Below are 22,276 nucleotides of genomic sequence, written 5' to 3' on the forward strand. Positions count from 1 at the left end.
CCGCTCCGCATTCGTAGTCCTAGATATTTTATGGAAGTCATTGCATCTAGTGAATGTTGTTTAGTCGTGTAATCGTACAATAACGGGTGCTCTGTCTACGAGTTCGCAATACGCTACATTTTTTTATGTGAGGGTCAACTGCCACTCCTTGCGCCAAACGTCAATCGTTTTCAGGGTCTTCCTGAATTTCATTACAACTCTCCAGCCTCACGACTTCCCTGTATGCAACAGCGTTATCTGCGAAAAGCCTCATGGAACTTCCAACGTAATCTAATAGATCATTTATATACAGTGTGGAAAGCAATGGGCCTGCAACAATCCCCTGGGGCATTCCAGAAGTTACTTCTCTCCGTTCAAAATGACATGCTGTGTTCTCTTCGCTGAAAACTCTTCAGTCGAGTCACACAGTTGGTCTGATATTTCGTACACACGTATTTTGTTCCCTAGGCGACAGTGTAGACCTGTACCGGATGCCCTCCAGAAGTCAAGGAACACGGCCTATGCCTGGGCGCCTGTGTCTACTGATTTCTGGGTCTAGTGGAGGACAGAGCCAACTGCTTTTCACACGATCGCTGTTTTCGGAACCCTTGTTTCCTGCAGGGATTTTCGGTCTGCAGGAATGTCATAATATTTGAGCAAAAAACACGTTTAAAAATTCTGAAACAGTCCGGTGTCAGAGATGTCGGCTTTTAGTTGTCCGTCTGTTCGACGACCCCACTTGAGAACGGGAATGATCTAAGATTTTTTCCAATAATTAAGAATGCTTTGCTCCTACAGCGACCTACTACGGCACACTGCTGCTAGGAGAGGAGTAAGTTATTTCTCATACTCTATGCCGAACATTAAGATATCTCATCGAGTCCAGTGGACTTTCCTTCGTTGAGCGATTTCAGTGCTTATCTATAGCATGGCCACTTATTTCCAGATATGTCATTCTGACGTTCGTGCGACGATTTAGAGGAGGAAGCGAGATCTCCCTCAGTGAAAGTTGTAGAAAAATATGTTTAGTATTGCGGCCTTTTCTCTGTCGTCCTTTGTTTCAACGCCGTTATGGTCACAGTACCAGACGATTTTGATCAGTTTACTGATTTAACGTAACACGGGAACTTCTTAGGATTCTCTACAAGTCGGTAAACAATTTTTCTTTCGAATTATTTGAAAGCTTTTTTTTTCGGTGAAGCTTTGGTTATTTTTAAATGCGAACATTCTAGGTTAGGCTTTATCGTGACTATTATTGACATCTAATTAAACTATTTATCTCCAAGATACGTTTCGATGGTTTAAAGCTCCAACATCAGGTAGATTTACATTTGTCCCCGCACGCGTGCGTGCGTGCGTGTTTGTGTGTGTGTGATTTTTGGAGGAACTTATGGCACTGTCTGGTGGAGGAAGAATACGCTATTTCAGAGAATGGTTTTGGGTCTTTTGACAAAAACTCAACGCATATCTAACGGTAAAAATAAAAGTAACTGGAACAGAACCTTCATTGGTCACAGATTCCTTTCACTGTCGTAACACATCATTTGTATATTATCATATTTTGTATGCAAGTATGGTATCTGGAAACTATTAGGTGCAAGGATCATATAGCAGAAGAGTAACATTATCGCAAAGTACAAAGAACATACATCATAACAATATTATTACAGAATGAGTTTTAAAGGTATTTGGAAATGTTTGTTTTGAGGTGCTGAATACATGCGTTGGAATACATATTTCAGATGGTATATAAATCCGGTTTTGTCAAGTTTATATACCTTAAACTTCATACTCTTTTATATAATGACGTGACATGTTGTAAACTTTAAATACAATAATTATGTTGGCTACAAACGTAAAATTATACGTAAGTAACAATTTTGGTTTGGATTCACAGATAGGAATGAAAGATTGGAGGCAGGGGGGGAGAGAGAGAGAAAGAAAAAAGGGAGTGTGAAAAGAGTGATTCAGAGCAATCTTTCCGAAGCAGGGGGTTCTTCAGATTATATCTGCTACATGTAATAACTGCCTGAAGGTTGAGGTAATACATTGGTTAATGCTTTAATATACAAATAAATGTACAATTTGTGCCATTAGTTGATGTACAAGTAGTTTGAAACTGACAGGGGGTACAAGCTGTTAGTGTGATGGTATAATTGTAAATGGGGTCAGTCCCTCGTACATTTGGGAGATGTCATGGTAACGTAACTAAATATTTATGAAGATATATTAAGTGTGTGTAGGTGTGTGTGTGTTTGTGTGTGTGTGTGTGTGTGTGTGTATGTCAAATTTAACAACGCGGCCAGTTGCTGAAAACAGAGATGGTGCTATTGTTAATATTGTCATTTATGTCATTTAAGATGGATTAAGATAGTTTTGTTTGCTGTATGTATATTTGGAGTGTTTCAAGGGTATATGGTTTTTTGCCTTTAGGTTGGATGTGTAAGATGCTGATACTTGTGTCGTTAACATGGTATTTTGTTTCATACAGGTGGGTGGCTATTATTGATGTGACTTCTGCTTAGGCCGACAGGTTTGATATTAGATTAAAAAACCATGTGGCAGCTCTAAAAAACAAAAAACTCCATACATCAGTAACAGCGATCCACTTGCATGAACTAAAACACCCTGGTAACACAAGTATCAGCATCCTGAAGACGTCCTCCAAACACGAAACAAAACCTGAATGATGAAAATGCCAATATTTACAATAGTATCATCTCTGTCTTCACCAACTGCTTACGTTATTAAATTTGCAGTTCACACACACACACACACACACACACACACACACACACACACACACACACACACACACGTCGTACTAACAAATTTAAATCCACTTGATGGTGGAGCTATAAACTTTTGAAACGCGTCGTGGAAATAAATAAACAGTGACTGGCAATAGTTAACTTGTAGTATCATTTGGAGCTTTGACTACGTTTAAATTTGTAGCGAAGCTCTCTTTGCTTTCGTAGCAGTTCTTTAGCTTTTTCTGTTGATACTCGACATTGTTAGTGCTGCAGATGATATTTTCGTGATGACTGCTCAGGTAATCTAAAATATGTTGTCGCTCTTGCTAAGCAGATCTTTCTGCCCTTCTGTATCCTCCTATTTACAGCCGTATTCAGTGATGCTGTAACGATCGTTTGATCACTGATTCCGTTCAAAAATGGTTCAAATGGCTCTGAGCACTATGGGACTTAATATCTGAGGTCATCAGTCCCCTAGAACTTAGAATTACTTAAACCTAACTAACCTAAGGACATCACACACATCCATGCCTGAAGCAGCATTCGAACCTGCGACCGTAGCGGTCACGCGGTTCCAGACTGAAGCGCCTAGAACCGCTCGGCCACAGCGGCCGGCACTGATTCCGTGTTTTATGCTGAGTCGAAAGGTTTGGGTCTGTTGCCAGTACCATGTCTAAATGTCTAAGATGTTATCTCCATCCTAAGAAATCTGTCCTAAGAAATTCACACGCCACACGTGCTTTGCTAACCTACTGGCCACTTCCTGCGTGTAGTGCACGCCAGACCTACTAGGGGAACCCTATAGTTCACCACATGGCGCAGATCTAGAAATTTGCATCCGACCCCGTTGCAGAAGCGTCTGAGCTTCTGGTTTAGGCCTTCCACTCTGCTCCAAATCGGAGGACCATGATCGGTTCTGGGAACAATGCTGCAAAACGATATCCCTGCTTCAAACCCGACGGCGAGGATAGCCGTTTTCGTCAACCCTGGAAACCGAGGAGGGCCTCTGAATCCAGATGACAGCTGTCATTAGTGCCTAGATGAGCCACGATTTGCAGCACAGTGCGCTTAATAGCTGGCGGCAGGCAAGAGACGTGGACGCTGGCCTTTTTCTCCAAGCTGCTCGCGAGTGACTATCACCCGCCTAACAGTGAAGATTCCAATGACAAGCAATCCAACCCTCTGCGCTTGTCTGGACCTTCCAGGAAGATCAGCCACAGTCCTAACAGACGAGGCGCCCCGTCAAGACGTAAGAGGATAGTCGTGCGGCAGGTCTCCATTTCCGTCTTCCGCCCAGGTATTCGTGACCTCATCAACCGTTCAGTTCACCCATCACCGTCAGGTAAATGTCCACTGGCTGAGATTTGCGAATCGGAAGACGCAGAGACATCAGGGATCCCAGGCGACGCTACAGCCTCCAGGGGTGCCAAAGCACCGATCTCAGGTGCACGAACACCAACTCAACCCAGGGCAGCAGGCCGAAGCCTGTCAGCGTGGCCAATAAAGCTTCCAACTGCTTAAAGAGAGTGGCCAAATCCCCCTGCATCCGTACACAACAGGCGCAGTCTCTATCCATTTTTAATCAGTTATTGTCTGAGCCACGGGTAATGAAATCCTGACCCAGGAAACTGAACTCGCTAAAGACAACCGATCGAAGAATATACAAACTCTTAAACAAAAATAGCATTACGAAAACAGCTAAATAAACAACTAATGTACACTTTCACTCAGGAATACCACTAAATTAAACTATGTAAACATTCTGCGTTGCTGTTCTTGAGCCGGCCGCTAAGACCGACCGATTCTAGGCGCTTCAGTTCGGAATCGCTCTGCTGCTACGGTCGCAGGTTCGAATCCTGCCTCGGGCATGGATGTGTGTGATGTCCTTAGGCTGGTTAGGTTTAAATAGTTCTAAGTCTAGGGGACTGATGATCTCAGATGTTAAGTTCCATAGTCCTTAGAGCCATTTGAATGATTTTTTTGCTGTTCTTGGCTCCCATCTGCTTGTAGGCTGGAGCTATATTGAATATTTACTATTCGCAAAGGTCTGGCATCAAGTAAATAAAGCGACACTAGCAACTTCCGGGAAACTACAAGGTAAACTAATTCAACACAAACGACTGAAAAATACACAAAATCTTACACAAAAATAGCGCTACTATAACAACTACATACACAGTTACTGTTCAAATCTACTCAGAAACAAGTAAGAATACCGCTGTTAATATTCGTTTGCAGGACATCATGCGACGACCAAGAAACGCTATACAAGTTAAGAGGAAGATGTCAGATGGATATAGATAAGTAATAACTAATACGTAATCAGTTTCTGGCAATCAGCTATTTGTTAAAACATTCATACATTGATTTTTGAATTCAATCTAATGTCTTAGTTTCTACTATTCAAAGGTTATTACGAATAGAATTTCCAGATAAATAATACAAAGACAAAATTCATACATGTGTTTACGGCTGGTCAAAATGTCGAGCTCAGATACGTTATTCATGACAGATCTAACTATTCAGGGAAGAGCGTTTTCGATCAGGTATGTAGTCTAGAAAAAGGAAACTCTTTCCTCATTGAGCAAACCCACGTTATTTCTTTATAAGAGATTTTTTTTGCTGTGGTTACCAGTTGATCCATCTTGATTGTAAATGTTGACTGCTATATTCTATTCACAGCAATGGAAAACCTGGAATTCGTCGGCACTGCCCTTAAACGATTTCATTTTATATCTTCCAATGGTTCATACAAACAGCGAACATTATTAAAGTGTGAATAAATCGATTTGAACGCATGTAGTACTTGGAGTCCCTCAAGAGCCAGTACAATTAGTACAGCTACTTTTGCTAAAGTATTATTCCGTGATATATTTATCATTTCTGTGTAGATGTCCTTAAATGATATGACACTCTGACATTATAAAATCCAAAAGATAGTAATAAATTTCCTTCGTGAATATCTGAAACCTATTTACGGCTACATCAGGAAAATGAAACTTTAGCTCAATCACAAGAAATATTAAGCCACGTTTACAGCTCACCAATTAATAATCTGTCCATACATGTACGAATAATAATCAGCCCCTAAATGTGCGAATTTAGTCTACCCGTTAATATTAATGCAGAAATCTTTTTGTGAAGACATTGTCACCTCTGACTAAAATTACCTTTAACGCATCCTAGAAGGTCCATTCGTCATATATATATTATAAAACTGTTAGGAGGTTTCCTCAGTCGATAGAAGATCTAAGAACACATTTTGATTACTACGACGTCCTGTTAAAACGTGTAAACTGAGATAGTAAGTTTAGAGAACATTTCCCATGGAACACAGCTAAAAGCAGTTGACGTTCGGGATGCATAACACCTGCTCCGTTCACCGCCACCACCTACCATCACGGTATAAAGTCCGAAGATGGTCGAAAACTGACCGAAACTGTTTACCAAAAAATTAAGGTCTTTTTGCGCTCGAGACTGGTTTTGTTCATTTTAAAATACTAAACTGAAAATTTCCGCTGCCTTAATTTCGTGCTGCGCTGACATGTGCTGACACTTTCTGATCACGTTACGTCTTCGTGATTACATAATACTGGCGAAACATGCGATCACCACAAACTGTATTGATTTCCACGCGTCGGTAATTATAACCTCATATACATCTCTCTTACATATTTACAGCAACAACAGCAACGAGAAACCCTATCCTTCCGTTCAGGATCACTTTCAGCTCCTCTCTTGTTGCAAGCATCATCCAGCGAGACAACGTTGGACTACGGAGTAACCTGCCTCGAAGCAGCAGATATGCTAAACATTTCATCATTTTCTAAATTAATAACAATTAATGGTACTTCAGCCTTTTGTTACAACTAAATTATTGCATATCAGCAGCAGCTTATCTTCTTGTTTCCTCTACACTTTTGAAACAATTTTTGTTACTGCATCATAATATTATGTCAGTTGACGATATACTCTCATATTATCATTCCCTGTTATGGAAAAAGGGTCAGTGAAAGTGGCAGTCAAGCTTTCCCTACTAATCAGAATTACGCCGATTGTATAGTAAACGAGAGCTTCCTACTTTGTGCAGGCATGGAGTTCAAACGAAACGTAGTACACTCCTGGAAATGGAAAAAAGAACACATTGACACCGGTGTGTCAGACCCACCATACTTGCTCCGGACACTGCAAGAGGGCTATACAAGCAATGATCACACGCACGGCACAGCGGACACACCAGGAACCGCGGTGATGGCCGTCGAATGGCGCTAGCTGCGCAGCATTTGTGCACCGCCGCCGTCAGTGTCAGGAAGTTTGCCGTGGCATACGGAGCTCCATCGCAGTCTATAACACTGGTAGCATGCCGCGACAGCGTGGACGTGAACCGTATGTGCAGTTGACGGACTTTGAGCGAGGGCGTATAGTGGGCATGCGGGAGGCCGGGTGAACGTACCGCCGAATTGCTCAACACGTGGGGCGTGAGGTCTCCACAGTACATCGATGTTGTCGCCAGTGGTCGGCGGAAGGTGCACATGCCCGTCGACCTGGGACCGGACCGCAGCGACGCACCGATGCACGCCAAGACCGTAGGATCCTACGCAGTGCCGTAGGGGACCGCACCGCCACTTCCCAGCAAATTAGGGACACTGTTGCTCCTGGGGTATCGGCGAGGACCATTCGCAACCGTCTCCATGAAGCTGGGCTACGGTCCCGCACATCGTTAGGCCGTCTTCCGCTCACGCCCCAACATCGTGCAGCCCGCCTCCAGTGGTGTCGCGACAGGCGTGAATGGAGGGACGAATGGAGACGTGTCGTCTTCAGCGATGAGAGTCGCTTCTGCCTTGGTGCCAATGATGGTCGTATGCGTGTTTGGCGCCGTGCAGGTGAGCGCCACAATCAGGACTGCATACGACCGAGGCACACAGGGCCAACACCCGGCATCATGGTGTGGGGAGCGATCTCCTACACTGGCCGTACACCACTGGTGATCGTCGAGGGGACACTGAATAGTGCACGGTACATCCAAACAGTCATCGAACCCATCGTTCTACCATTCCTAGACCGGCAAGGGAACTTGCTGTTCCAACAGGACAATGCACGTCCGCATGTATCCCGTGCCACCCAACGTGCTCTAGAAGGTGTAATTCAACTACCCAGGCCAACAAGATCTCCGGATCTGTCCCCCATTGAGCATGTTTGGGACTGGATGAAGCGTCGTCTCACGCGGTCTGCACGTCCAGCACGAACGCTGGTCCAACTGAGGCGCCAGGTGGAAATGGCATGGCAAGCCGTTCCACAGGACTACATCCAGCATCTCTACGATCGTCTCCATGGGAGAATAGCAGCCTGCATTGCTGCGAAAGGTGGATATACACTGTACTAGTGCCGACATTGTGCATGCTCTGTTGCCTGTGTCTATGTGCCTGTGGTTCTGTCAGTGTGATCATGTGATGTATCTGACCCCAGGAATGTGTCAATAAAGTTTCCCCTTCCTGGGACAATGAATTCACGGTGTTCTTATTTCAATTTCCAGGAGTGTATTTTTGTTATGTCTGTCTTCACTTGAAACTAAAGTTACAAAGTAAAGCCACGAGGAAGCCATTATGATTGAATGGCCTGAAATGAAGCAGACAAAAATCGTTGTTTTAGCAGCACTGAATATGCCACTAAGCGTCATTTTAAAATTTTGCGACTGTCCGATGGTACTGCAGGGCAGGAAGCCATGAATTCAAGTTGTCTGTCTCAAAGAACTCTTCACACTGCACTGTGCTTTTATTATTTTATGTCCCACTAGCTCTTTCTGACCACAAATTGCTGTGGTTCAGTTTTGATAAATTGAACAAAAAAAAAAAAAAAAAGAAACCACACGTTTCTAATATGTACAGCAGTTGGATATACATACTGATCTCCTTCTCCAATCAGTCTCTGCCCATCTCTACCTCTCCCTCTTCTTGTCCATCCCCTCCTCCTCCTTCCCCGTTTCTCTATCCACCTCTCTCTCTCTCTCTCTCTCTCTCTCTCTCTCTCTCTCTCTCTCCCCTCTCTCCCTCCATTCTTCTAGATCTGCCTGTTTACCCTCCCCATGTTATATAATTTTTAATACATGTGTGGAATGCGAGGACAAAATTTGAAGAAAATCTGTCCAGTATTTTTTGGAATTTTTCGTAACAATGTTTCCCCTTTATATATTACATATTAATTTATACAGGGTGGGGCAAATAAACATGGACCGGACCGTTTGTAACACCATTAACGGAGGAGGAAAAGACCTATAGTTACTTCCAATAGGATGGAGCAACTGCCCATCCAGCCGACCGAACCTTTGAGCACATTTACACAACCCACACGCCTGAAGGATTCGTTAGCAGAGGTCAGTTTGATCGCGGCTCTAGCTGTCCACCCACAGGTGACCCAGGTCACCTGATCTGTCAGTGTGCGATTACTTTGTACGGGGAGCCCTCAAGTCAAAAGTGCGTCGCAAAAATCTTCAATCTTCAAGAACTGCGGCAGAACTTTCAGGATGAGATTGGAGAAATTCCAGCAGTCCAATTTCGATCCGCCTTCAGCAACTTGCTGACCATCGCCCAAAAGTGCCAACAGACGAACGGTGGACGCTTTCAACATCCGCTATAGTCAGGTTAGTTCTGTGTTTCCTTTCTTCTGCTGATTTTGTACTCTGGAACTCTGTTCTCAGGGCCACTTTCAATTACCCCACGCTGTATGTTATACGTATTAAAAGTATGCGTTTAAAACGCGCACATATTCAAGTGCAACGTTCTGTCAAAGTTTCGAAGCAATTGGTGAAGAACTTTCAAAGATTTTAAGCTTCTGAACAAACGAACAAGTACATTTTTATTTATTTATATACCGGGTGGTTCTAATTAAAGTTACCCTAGTTAACACGTTTGTTGTTGTTGTTGTGGTCTTCAGTCCTGAGACTGGTTTGATTCAGCTCTCCATGCTACCCTATCCTGTGCAAGTTTCTTCACCTCCCAGTACCTACTGCAACCTACATCCTTCTGAATCTGCTTAGTGTATTCATCTCTTGGTCTCCCTCTACGATTTTTACCCCCCATGCTGCCCTCCAATGCTAAATTTGTGATCCCTTGATGCCTCAGAACATGTCCTACCAACCGGTGTCTTCTTCTCGTCAAGTTGTGCCACAAACTCCTCTTCTCCCCAATTCTATTCAATACCTCCTCATTAGTTATGTGATCTACCCATCTAATATTCAGCATTCTTCTGTAGCACCACATTTCGAAATGTTCTATTCTCTTCCTGTCCAAACTATTTATCGTCCATGTGTCACTTCCATACATGGCTACACTCTATACAAATACTTTCAGAAACGAATTCCTGACACTTAAATCTATACTCGATGTTAACAAATTTCTCTTCTTCAGAAACGCTTTCCTTGCCATTGCCAGTCTACATTTTATATCTTATCTACTTCGACCATCATCAGTTATTTTGCTCCCCAAATAGCAAAAGTCCTTTACTACTTTAAGTGTCTCATTTCCTAATCTAATTCCCTCAACATCACCCGACTTACTTCGACTACATTCCATTATCCTCGTTTTGCTTTTGTTGATGTTCATCTTATATCCTCCTTTCAAGAAACTATCCATTCCGTTCAACTGCTCTTCCAAGTCCTTTGCTGTCTCTGACAGAATTACAATGTCATCCGCGAACCTCAAAGTTTTTATTTCTTGTCCATGGATTTTAATACCTACTCCGAATTTTTCTTTTGTTTCCTTTACTGCTTGCACAATATACAGATTGAATAACATTGGGGAGAGGGTACAACCCTGTCTCACTCCCTACCCAACCACTGCTTCCCTTTCATGCCCCTCGACTCTTATAATTGCCATCTGGTTTCTGTACAAATTGTAAATAGCCTTTCGCTCCCTGTATTTTACCCCTGACACCTTTAGAATTTGAAAGAGAGTGTTTCAGTCAACATTATCAAAAGCTTTCTCTAAGTCTACAAATGCTAGAAACGTAGGTTTGCCTTTCCTTAATCTTTCTTCTAAGATAAGTCGTAAGGTTAACGTTAACCACGTTATAACACGGAAACTATGTGCCGTACTAGTACCAAACTTGGTAACGTTAGTGTCCGGAGTATGGGGCGCGTGATTTCCACGCGGCACAGCCCCACCGTCCAGTTCCAACTACGGCCACCAGGCGTCGTGATCAGTCATCGTGATTCATAGCCTCTCACACCTGACCAATCGCATTGCAGTTCTTGATGTGTCAATATGAGCTTACACAAAAGGTGCAGGGCATTATTGGTGAAGCTCTATTACCAAAAAAACAGTAACGCTGCAGCAGCACTTCGAGAATGTCTCCGGCTGTAAAGATTACGGAAGGGTTCTCCTCCCCGACTTGCTGTGGCTGTTGCTATGGCAGACAACGCTGGGCGCAGTTCCCGATCGTCAGGCAGTGCACGCGTTGTCACCACAATTAACATCCCGTGGTCCACTGTACGGAAGATGCTTCTAACTATTCTCAAGAGGTACCCGTAGAAGATCCATATCGTACAGCAGCTTGCACCACAGGACGCACAACGACGTGTTGACTTCGCTCTCCACTTTCTCGCATGGACTGAAGTTGACGAGGGTCAGCCCTGGACCATCTATAGATGAAGCTGATTTTTCTCTCACGGGTAAGGTGAACACACACAACTGCCGAGTGTGGGATCTTACGTCCAGTCACTGTGAATGAAGTTCCTCTTTATGGTGAACGTGTCATCGTATGGTGTGGCTTCACGGCTACGTTCATCATTGGCCCTATTCTTTTTTCAACAGGTTGGCGCTCAAGGACCAAAGACATGTGTGGCTGGCCGGCGTTACTGAGATATGCTTCGCCAGCATGTCATACCATCCAACAGGACAGAGACCTATCTTTAACATATTGCAGCGTGTCAGCAACTATGAAATGTACAGCAAATAAACAATTTTTTCAGCCTTCAGTTGCAAGGTAATTTTACTCGTTTACCTAGATTTCGATTCCAGTAATGGAATCTTCTTCAGAACAAAAAATGAAATTATTTTGTGAGCCAAACACTGGCCATGTCACAGATTAAAAATTAAAACATTAAAGACGCATAATCATAAGATTATGTCAGTCAAAATTAAAACCATTAGGGCGAACGTAGACGGAGCTGCGCCGGCCATAAATCAGGACCACACGTAAGCGGCTCGAAAACCAGCTCCGTCTACGTTCGCCCTAATGGTTTTAATTTTGACTGACATAATCTTATGATTATGCGTCTTTAATGTTTTAATTTTTAATCTGTCACATGGCCAGTGTTTGGCTCACAAAATAATTTCATTTTTTGTTCTGAAGAAGATTCCATTACTGGAATCGAAACCTAGGTAAACGAGTAAAATTACCTTGCAACTGAAGGCTGAAAAAATTGTTTATTTGCAGGACAGAGACCCATTGAACTCAACAGTTTTCGTGCAAGATGGGGCCCCACCGCACATCGCTCGTGAAGTTCGCTGCTTTTTCGAAACACATTTGGAAACGATTGAATTATCAGCTGATCGTCTCCAAGTGCTTGGCCCGCACGATCACCTGATCTCACTCTCTTTGATTTCTGGTTGTGGGGCTACGCGAAGGACAGGGTTTACCAGAGGAACATTCTCACATGTGCTGATCTGAAGCGCAGCATATCAAGCATACCTACGGACATGCTTCGTTCTGCTGTGCAGAAAACAATTCTGCGCTTTCAGTCTCATCTGGACAATGATGGGCGCCATATTGAACACATTTTGTAGCAGTAATGGTACCGGTTTGTAATGGTATGTTGTAACATAGCAGCACATTAAAGGTGTTTCAATTGAATTGATTCTGCATTATTTCTTTTCTCCACGTCCTTGACATTAATGCTACCAAGTTTGTACTTCTACGGTAATTAGTTTCCTTGTTATAACGTGGTAAATGGGGAAAGTTTAATTGTAACCACCCAGTAGATTATCGTTTTCGTACATCCTGTTGCATCAGCAAATATACAATAAAAGTCCATCACATTAATAAAAGGAAGGTCTGTCTTGTGTGGGACTCTGTCTACAGATCACAGTAGCATTTGCAGACTACATCAGACACAAACTGAAACCCATGGAAAGCCACCACTCCGCCTACCCACCGCCACCTCTTCTCCTCACGTGTTGATGATAGACGAAGAAGTGGTGTGGAGCCTGGTGGCAGCAGAAAGGTCGCTCAGTCTTGTTCGAATACAGGTTCTCTAAATTTACCTCACAAGATTTAGCTAGAAGTACGTTGCCTTTCTTCCAGAGTTTCCCATTTGTGTTTCCCTAGCTTCTCTGTTACAGTTTCATATGAGCCATTCTAGCGAGCCGACATACGGAGAGAGAATGGTCTACGCCGCTAGGGTGACCATGTTTCGTCCAAACTGCGGCGGAAAGTATGAAAGGACGATAGCGAAGTGCGAAGTCTGCAGAAATACTACTGTCACAACAAAAAACACAACACTAAAATGCAAAAAATTTTTTAGAACATGTTGTTGAACTACTGGTTCACTGCTAAACTAACAGTACATGTCCAGCGTCCTATATACAGTTACAATGCTCGGAGTTCATGGAGCGAATGGTATAACTATTTACACACCAATATCTTTCCGTTCTGAAGTTTATTCAGGATACAAACCACTGCACTAATAAGAATACAGAATACAAATTAGCTGCTGTAAGATTTGTTTTCCATGGAAAAAGCAGGAACTTAAAACAAACACATTGCACTAGATAAGATAAAATCATAAACTGTCGTCCGTTCCGTAAGTAGTCATCTGTTTCTGATGGCAATCAAATGTTAAGGCAGAATTATTCATATTTTCGCTCTTAATGCCTTCCATGGGTAATTTTATCAATAACAAGCACTTCAGAGCTCTGTGTTAAAAAGTTCTGCAATAAAGAAATAAAAGAACAAAAATAAAAAGGAAATTGTCTATACCCGACAACAAATACATTTCTTAATTTAGACAATAAATATGCAGGTATAATGCATCATGAGACTAAAATATTGGCAAGGTGATTTTTTTTTCAGCAATGAATCTGTAGGTGAACTCTTTTTTATAATAAATAGTGCTACAGGAACCAACTACAAACACGAAGAAATGTGCAAAAAAATTATCCATGCAGTCAGCAGTACTACAGAAACCGAAGCACCTAGTCTTCTGGATTGTAACAGAACTCAGACTGAAACTTGACGTTACCAGCAAAGACTGGCTGACACAGGGTCTATAAAGCTTCATTTTAGAGAAAAACAGTGCGTCAACAAATCAGTACATTGGAATGCTTAGTGGTGCGAATGATATTTGCAGGAACGAAACCAAACAGCCGACTGAAACTTTGAGAGTCACTGTGAGTAAAGTAAATGAGTAACCACTCATCGTGACAGGCATCCCTCACAGCAGTCATCTAATACACACGTCAAAAAAAGTTTTGCGTCACCCGGTTCCCAGAACTCCTGTACATAGACGTTGACTGTGGATATTGTTTCACAGACACAGTCCCTTTGACTGTTTAAAGATGTCACTAAACCCGCCCAAAGACGTAAACAACAATGCATGAGCAGCGCTTATTAGGTCGACGAGGTCCGACAGCCGATCAGTTCCAGTCATTCCACTAGGAAGGAGGTACACGGCTCGTGTTGTATGTAGTCCAAGCATGCCTAGACTGTCAATTCCGCGGTTCGATCACGTCCGCATTGTTACTTTGTGCCAGGAAGGGCTCTCAGCGAGGGAAGTGTACAGGCGTCTCCGAGTGAAACAAAGCGATGTTGGTCGGACATGGAAGAGATACAGAGAGACAGGAACTGTCGATGACATACCTCGCTCAGGCCGCCCAAGGGCTACTACTGCAGTGGATGACCGCTACCTACGGATTATGGCTCGGAGGAACCCTGACAGCAACGACACCATGTTGAATAATGCTTTTCGTGCAGCCACAGGACGTCGTGTTACGACCCAAACTGTGCGCAGTAGGTTGCATGATGCGCAACTTCACTCCAACGTCCATGGCGAGGTCCATCTTTGCAAACACGACACCATGCAGCGCGGTACAGATGGGCGCAACAACATGCCGAAAGGAACGCTCAGGACTGGCGTCACGTCTCTTCGCGGATGAGTGTCGCATATGCCTTCAACCAGACAATCGTCGGAGACGTGTTTGGAGGCAACCCGGTCAGGCTGAACGCCTTACACACAAAGTCCAGCGAGTGCAGCAAGGCGGAGGATCCCTGCTATTTTGAGGTGGCATTATGTGGGGTCGACATACGCCACTGGTGGTCATGGAGGGTGCCGTAACGGCTGTACGATACATGAATGCCATCCTCCGACCGATAGTGCCATCATATCGGCAGCATATTGGCGAGGCATTCGTCCTCATGGACAACAATTCGCGCCCCCATCGTACATATATTGTGAATGACTTCCTTCAGGATAACGACATCGCTCGACTAGAGTGGCCAACATGTTCTCCAGGCATGAACCCTAACGAAACATGCCTGGGATCGTTTGAAAAGGGCTGTTTTGGACGACGTGACCCACCAACCACTCTGAGGGATCTATGCCGAATCGCCATTGAGGAATGGGACAATATGGGCCAACAGTACCTTGATGAACTTGTGGATCGTATGCGACGACGAATACAGGTTCAAATGGCTCTGAGCACTATGGGACTCAACTGCTGTGATCATAAGTCCCCTAGAACTTAGAACTACTTAAACCTAACTAACCTAAGGACAGCACAGACGAATACAGGCATGCGTCAATGCAAGCGGGCGTGCTACCGGTTATTAGAGGTATCGGTGTGTACAGCAATGTGAACCACCACCTCTGAAGGTCTCGCAGTATGGTGGTGCATCATGCAATGTGTGGTTTTCATGAGCAATAAAAAGAGCGTAAATGATGTTTATGTTAGTCTGTATTCCACTTTCTGTACAGGTTCCGGAACTCTCGGAACCGAGGTGATGCAAAACTCTTTCTCGTGTGTGTAGATTCATCATGTCTGAAAAAGATTCAGAAGATAGGACAGTCAGCTTCTATAGAAAGATGTATTAGTCAACCGCACATGCATTTTTTTCGCTGCCTGTTTTATCTCTACTGTTTACTGAAAATTCCGCAAGCATAAAATACTTTGCTATTTCTAGACACTAAACAGTATTATTGATGTATATACCTATTTCAGTTTTGCAATAAGGCATTTGGCATGTACTTTCATGTGACCAGTTATAAATTATAAAAGATAATGTTCGCATTAGAACATTATGATTCTATGTTGGTTTATGATTATTTCAATTTGATAATAAATGTAGGCTTTAAATAAAAACGAGAAATACAGTCAACTGTGTAATATGTTTTGTACTTAGCAATGGTAGAGAAATCCTCTTATCTTCATTGTCTTCAGAGCCATTTGTCGAGTCTCGTTTATATATATATATATATATATATATATATATATATATATATATATATATATATATATATAAAATCTCATACTGCTTTAGGAAACTGATGTCCGCGTACTGACCTTCAGATCCCTTATGAACAAAATCGAAGCGGCAAAGATTCTAGGTCGCCTCACAGGCGTAAAATCTAAAAAAAGAACCTGTTGTCGTCCGAAGTGCAAACACATTAAGGGTGCATATATCCGAAAATGACTCCAGTACATTACAAGTGTAAAGCACTGTAAACTTACAAATCGGAAGAGACCCGCAGATGAATAATCACGTGAGGTTTCACATTTGGCCACACTTCTCTCCATACATGCTCTCTAGGCCATATCAAGATGTTACGATCCTAGAGGCTCCTCTCTGAATTAGTTCGATATCTGTTGCCATGCCTAGCCGATGGGACAATATACACTGGTGGGCAAAACTTAAGGACAAAAGTAACTCGGAATGTACCATCACTGCCGAGCTCAGTGAAACTTGGACCGTACATAGAAATAACTGTTATAGACAGATGGTATAAAAAAAATAAAAAAAAACAAAAAACGCAGTGACACGAACAGAAATGACACTTTTATTTACACACAATACTTACACCGAATTCATTGCAATTTATGCGGGATATAGTTCTTGTATGCATTGTATCGTATGTTAACCGGGGACCTAGAAACGACGGAGAGGCTCCGTCCCCGCCGCAGCAGCAGTGGTCCCCAACCCTACGACGACTACCTCAGTCCACTTCACCCCTCCGCCGCCCCACACCGAACCACCCTTTCTGGGTTATTGTGCGGTTCGGCTCCCGGTGCCCTCCCCCCCCCCCCCCCCCCCCCAGGGAACGTCTCACACAAGACGAGTGTAACCCCTATGTTTGCGTGGTAGAGTTGTGCTGTACGCGTACGTGGGGAACTAGTTTGCGCAGCAATCGCCGACATAGTGTAACTGATGCGTAATAAGGGGAACCAGCCGCATTCGCCGAGGCACATGGAAAACCGCCTAAAAACCATCCACAGACTGGCCGGTTCACCGGACCTCGACACAAATCCGCCGGGCGGATTCGTGCGTGGGACCAGCCGCTCCTTTCCGCCCGGAAAGCCGTGCTTTAGACCGCACGGCCAACCGGGCGGGCTTGATACAGTAGTTAATGGAATGTGTGATCACCACGGACAGCTATGCAACGTGCACCCATGCTGTCCACAAGGTTGGTAAGGAGTTGCAATGAAATGAATACCCCTAGCTGCATACAGGCGTTGATACGAGTATAAGTCAACGGGGACAGCTAAAAATGTGTGCCCCGACCGGGACTCGATCCCGGGATCTCCTGCTTACATGGCAGACGCTCTATCCATCTGAGCCACCGAGGACACGGAGGATAGTGCGACTGCAGGGACTTATCTCTGGCACGCCTCCCGTGAGACCCACATTCGCAACTTATTGTCCCACGCTATATCCATAGTGCCCCTGCCCATTATACTCATTACTCGCGGCTTTACCGCCGATTCCCGTAAGAGTTCGAACACTGTTTGAGCATCCGCACAGAAGATGGTCAAATGGCCGGTGAGCCTTAAATATATGTATATGAAGATGATATCTGTTCTTTCGGACATGTCCGAAAGAACAGATACCAACTTCATATATCAGCACGCCTGACAACTGCAGGATGGGCGCTACGGTAATACATCTCCTCAACGCACCCGACATGTGCTCGGTGGAATTTAAGTCGAGGAAACCGGCAGGCCAGTCCACTTGCCGAATATTTTCTCGTTTTAGGAGCGCACTGTCGTCCACAAAAAACCGTTCTGAGGGTTCCATACACATTTAATTGTGTATATAGATTGGTCATCTTTAAGTTTCGATTACAGTCTGCATGTATCAAAATATACGTCCCGGGTTCGATTCCCGGCGGGGTCAGGGATTTTCTCTGCCTCGTGATGACTGGGTGTTGTGTGATGTCCTTAGGTTAGTTAAGTTTAAGTGGTTCTAAGTTCTAGGGGACTGATGACCATAGATGTTAAGTCCCATAGTGCTCAGAGCCATTATCAAAATATACGACAAATGTTCATATCTTTGCACCGTCAAGAAAACGTAGGTCTATTATTTAACATAAATTTCAACTTGATGCCTTTACCCGTTTCTGAGAGAAAGGGGTCTTAATCGATGGACAAACAGACGGGCATCAAAGTGGAGTCTACAAGGGTTCCGTTTAAGGGGGGACGTTGATGAAATTGACCAAAAATGTCAATTTTTGATTTTTTTATTTGTTATTACAACTCATGGACAATCAGTTCATAAAGTTTCAATGTTGTAATCGCATCCGAAGTGCCTCAAAATTAATTAAAAGTGTGACACGGCCTCCCTGCCACGGCCACGATTTGAAGCAGCACTTCAATACCAGCTCAGTGAACAACGATTCTGTGTATTACTTTCAACCAAACGCGTGCGGTATACATCTAGAAGGCTGTGATACATGTCCTTTGGCTTTATAGATCATCTTTGGCTGATCCTGCACCTCTTAAAAAGGTGAATTCATGGGAAAACCTAAAATCCAAATGAGTCTCTAAATTCACTCATATGGAAATGATGCCCTGACCACGCATTTGCATCTGATACATTAGTCAGAATTGCAACTTATGATGCAGTGAATGTATTTAATGATGTGAATGTCGGGAGGATGAAGGTATTAGAAAGAATGGGCTCTAAGATAGGAAATTTCACTCAAGACATCCTGAGAAAAATAGATTTACAGCGCGTCTCTGCAGCTGAAAACTTAGTTGAAGACCTGGTAAAGGAAAGAAGAAGACAACAAGAAACCAGAGTAGAAGCCTCGAAGGGAAAAACGACCCAGAGTACAAAGGAGGTGCCTTCTAAAGAAGTGACATAAGGAAAAAAGTTGGGTTGAACTTTAAATTGGTTTCCTGAAAAGTTCGTTTTTTAAAGTTTATGTACCTTTTCCTCAGATTCTATGAATGATAGAATTATGAAATTTTGTACACATATTTCTGTAAACCTAATAAACGTTGTCTCAAGAGCAAATTTTGAAATTCTGATTGCAAGCTGAGATATGGGGCAAAGTGCTTGGAATTTTGCATGAATTTAAAATTGTACTTGTGGAATTATAAATAAAAAATTATGAAAATTCTTCTATTTGACCTATTCCAAAAACCTCACGAGAGAAACTTACGACATATAAAGAGATGAAACAGAGAAATTTTTGTAGAAATCTCTTGAATACTTTCTGAGAAAAAGGAACATACATTATTTTTTGAAAATAAAACTTCAAATTTCATTCAAAAAATTTTGAATATATATAAACAAAGGATTTTATATGTAAATGTGTTACTTTAATGTAAAGCGTGGTACAAAATTTCATTGCCATATCTCCAAAACTGTGAATTTGGTGCATTTTTGGAATAGTGTGTGTTTTTCATCAACGTTCCCCCTTAAACCGAGTGAGGTACAGAACCTTAAAAATGAAGTTAGGGCTGAATGAAACTCTGAAAAGACGCACATGGGGAAGGCGTACAGTGTCATAATAACGTTTACCGGTGAGTTTACTGAGTTCAAAGATTCGGAGGTCAATACGCCCATGCAACATTGTCTCGCCTCACAGCGTATCATCTGGACCCCAAAACTATTATGTTCGACAATGCTGGATGTACCCTCATATTACAAGAGGTAGGAACATGTAATACATCCAGGAACACCGTCGAACATATCGATGTTACTTGGCACTGAATCTAATGCGAAAGTTATTTTCGTCCTTATTTTTTGCACACCACTACAGAATTGGTCGCACTAGCGTCTTATATGTGATCTTTCTTACAGCTGACTTACATAATCCCATAATGCTTCCAAGAAATGATCATGAGAATCAGGTAACAGGTGTTCACATACCCCTTTTCTCCACTCAGTCAGTAAATGTAAATGTCGTGTGACTAGGGCCTCCAGTTGGGTAGACCGTTCGCCGGGTGCAAGTCTTTCGGTTTGACGCCACTTCGGCGACTTCCGCGTCTATGTGGATGAAATGATGATGATGATTAGGACAACACAACACCCAGTTCCCGGGCGGAGAAAATCACCGACCCAGCCGGGAATCGAACCCGGGCCCTTACAATTGACATTTTGTCGCGCTGACCTGTAGCTGAGCGGTCAGCGCGACGGACTGCCAATCCTAAGGACTGGGTTTGATTCCCGGCTGGGTCGGAGATTTTCTCCGCTCAGGGACTGGGTGTTGTGTTGTCCTAATCATCATCATTTCATCCCCATCGACGCGCAAGTCGCCGAAGTGGCGTCAAATCGAAAGACTTGCACCAGGCGAGCGGTCTACCCGACGGGAGGCCCTCGTCACACGCCATTTCATTTCATTTCATACCACACAGCTACCGGGGACGGACCACTCAGTCAGTAAGCGAATGGGATAGGCCAGAAAATCTATAATACTGGTGCGAAGTGCCCTCAGCAGTTCACCAGACGGTGGTTTGCGGAGTGCATATGTTGACGGATAGTATTCCTGTTTCTGTGTTACCGTTTAAAACTCATTGACAAGATTAGATTATTGCCACCAATAAAATAAGCAAAAGGAGAAAATTAATATTTCATTGCTTTCTTCAATGAGTCATCACCTAAAAGTAATTCACTTTCAAAAACGGCTAACAACAGGCCAGAATCATAACTCGTCAATTCTTCCGCAAGACTGAATAATCCTCTTCAAAGTTGAACTAATAGGTTTTTGGGGAATTGCGTTAATGTTTGGGGTAATAATATAGCTATTATTAATTTGGTAGAATGAACTTTATTGATTTCGAATCGTGATATATAATTGAGCACGCTGGTAAGCGTAATTTAATTGAAAAACCAATATCCAATGAATATTACACGAGCACTTGAAATACTTTCATTTCACGGTTCATCGCAGGCTGGTTTCATCAGCAAACTCTGTTTACGAAATCAACAATGCTGCGAAATTACTTTCGCTTCAAACGAGGAGCGTCAATTTTCGTTCGTGTAGTGTTGGAGTCTGATTAGAGTGGAAATACCGCAGGCGTGTAGATGTTAGTTTCCGCGGGATGCACAAACCAGGGGACAGCGGCACGTCTCGTGTAATTTACGACGTGGGCTAAACAGCAGCGGCGAGACGTGCAGGCTGCGGCGGTGCAGCCGCCCGAGGGGTTGATGAATTACTACAAGCAATTTAAAGCGAAAGCGTCATTTGCTTAATTGGTACCAGACAACGTGGCATCCCCCCGGCTGTAGCAGCGCCTTTTAAAATCGCGCGGTGCATTATTCCGTCGCTGACGGATTGCTTTATTCATTAGATAGGAGGACAGTGGACCACTTGTTTGGCGATATCTTTAATAATTATATTCCTTCGCCAGCGCCGGCCCTGCGCGGTTTCAGAAAGTGTGCCCAATCTGATGCTTCCGATAACGAGGCCGAGGGGTTTGAGAGGTGATCCCAAGAGCAAAGTCTCTGGCCTCGGTCGTTATGGGAATAGAAGCGAAACGATGCCAGCACATACTCCGAATGGCCGTGTCCACACTGACAGCCCAGTCTGGCCGCTGCTTGCTCGAGTACTAAAGGTGTAAAATTGTGGAAACCGAAGATACATGTTGCTTAATTCATAAACATTTTCAGAATGTCAGCACAAATTTTAAAAGCATACACTTTAGTACAGGCTATTTAAAGCTTGCTGGGTACAGAGCAGGAAATAACTTGTTTGTAAATACTTTTAAATAATTACTTGGTTCAAATGGCTCTGAGCATCATGGGACTTAACTTCTGAGGTCATCAGTCCCCTAGAACTTAGAACTACTTAAACCTAATTAACCTAAGGACATCACACACATCCATGCCCGAGGCAGGATTCGAACCTGCGACCGTAGTGGTCCCGCGGTTCCTGACTGTAGCGCCTAGAACCGCTTGGTCACTCCGACCGGCTAAATAATTACTTAAAAATATTTTTTCATGCTATTTATACTTCCAGATTCTTTTATTTAACCACAGCAGTGCTTTTGATTCACCATCATCTATTACAACGTGATTTATATTTATCGTTAGGTCTTTCACCACGCTTC

At 43.3% G+C, this 22,276-nt stretch overlaps 1 long non-coding RNA gene and 1 other non-coding gene across 2 annotated transcripts in view; both read right to left on the reverse strand.

Moving 5' to 3' along the window:
- Positions 1 to 22,276, reverse strand: part of LOC126162548 (uncharacterized) — a 584,509-nt gene that overhangs the window by 380,707 nt on the left and 181,526 nt on the right. The gene's annotated exons all lie outside the window — the stretch shown is intronic.
- Positions 17,493 to 17,566, reverse strand: Trnat-ugu (transfer RNA threonine (anticodon UGU)). Its single transcript has one exon. It is a non-coding gene; the product is annotated as a tRNA-Thr (tRNA).

The sequence above is a fragment of the Schistocerca cancellata genome, chromosome 2, assembly GCF_023864275.1.
Source record: "Schistocerca cancellata isolate TAMUIC-IGC-003103 chromosome 2, iqSchCanc2.1, whole genome shotgun sequence".
NCBI lineage: Eukaryota > Metazoa > Arthropoda > Insecta > Orthoptera > Acrididae > Schistocerca > Schistocerca cancellata.